Source organism: Aplysia californica, unplaced genomic scaffold (genome assembly GCF_000002075.1).
Source record: "Aplysia californica isolate F4 #8 unplaced genomic scaffold, AplCal3.0 scaffold00166, whole genome shotgun sequence".
NCBI classification, from domain to species: domain Eukaryota; kingdom Metazoa; phylum Mollusca; class Gastropoda; order Aplysiida; family Aplysiidae; genus Aplysia; species Aplysia californica.
In genome coordinates this window covers 638,339-639,786 of record NW_004797436.1, presented here as the reverse complement: position 1 = coordinate 639,786, position 1,448 = coordinate 638,339, and the positions used below count along the sequence as shown (strand labels likewise).

General features: G+C 38.5%; 1 protein-coding gene across 2 annotated transcripts in view; it reads right to left on the bottom strand.

Annotated features, from left to right (window-relative positions):
* LOC101848108 (allatostatin-A receptor) overlaps positions 1 to 1,448 on the bottom strand; it is a 378,639-nt gene that overhangs the window by 208,608 nt on the left and 168,583 nt on the right. The gene's annotated exons all lie outside the window — the stretch shown is intronic.

Below are 1,448 nucleotides of genomic sequence, written 5' to 3'. Positions count from 1 at the left end.
TATATATTACACATCGATGTATCTCTCTCGTTCCCTTCCTCTCTCCTACTTTGTCTATTATAGATTATTTTACGTTGTAATTTATATTGAGTCACGCAGGGTGGAATCAAACCCTCGTCATTATTAATTTTTTTTTGATGGGGGGGGGGCATATGGCGTTACTGATATCCTCTTAAAGCTTACTTGTTTGCCTGGATTCTGATTTTAAAAGAAAACAAACGGATTAGGGCCTGCCTATCTTGAACAGAAGTTGAATTTGCCATTGACCGAGAATTGTTTCGCCCGATTTCAGAGGAAAAATAAGCGAGAAAAAAGGCAAGAACGGTTTGGTGACTTTCAAAGCTTGGGATCAAATTCTTGAAAACTGCAGATTTACATTTTTCTGGTTTTGATCAACGCTTACAAGTAAAAACTGTCACGAAATGTGCTTATAATGGACATGAAATATGTTCAGTGGAAAGAAAATGGATAGACATTTCCCAATGGTGTAAAGAGGATCGGATTTTGTTTTTTTGTTTTTTTGTTTTTTGGGGGGGTGCTTTCATTACTTTGACGAAATAGTCAACTAAACTATTCTTAGAGTAATTGTATTCATAAATTTATCTTATAGCAATAAATCGTATTCATAATGTTTTATATCGCATTGACACAACGTTGAGTATAAGGAGGCAGGCTGATTCATCCTTTACATAAAGGACAACGAGGGCTGAGTGGAATACAACATCCCACCTGACTGACTGAGATAATCGATGAAACAAAATGCCACCCCTGGATCAAACTCACACCTTCAGCGAGCAATAGCGAAGAGTTAAATTTTACACCACAGACGCAAATACATCAGATTGACACCATTTCAGAAATACTAATTTAATCTTCTATCACAGCTGTCTACGTGTGGCGTATTTGAACGTTGAACTTCAGCAAAACCATGTTTTGAACATACTGGTGTTTCAATGGTTGAATGTAAGTCACACTCACAGTCAGTACACGAATAAAAAAGAAAAAAATAGATAGCCCCCTCCACCATGCCATGTTTATGTGTCTGGCGTCGCCATATGGCTACTCAATTTTGAGTGATTCGACCCCGACCAATATCCGAAACTATAATAGAAAAGTGTAGAAAGTTCAGATTCTTTAGGAAGTAGACTCTGACCCTGCCAGCCAATGCCCACTCAGGTGGAGAAGGATGCAGTATCCCAGCACATATGGGCGGAGATACTTCGATACATACTATAATAACAGCCCTCTCAGAATCAAACTTACAATTTAATTATCCTTTGAGTGCCCTAGTGAATTGACTATCCTTTTCACAGCAGACGTCGGGGAAGAATAAGAAAAAGAACGAAAGCATGAACAGGAGCAAGAGTAAGAGCTAGTGTAAGAGCTAGAGTAAGAGCTAGAGTAAGAGCTAGAGTAAGAGCTAGAGTAAGAGCTAGAGTAAGAGCTAG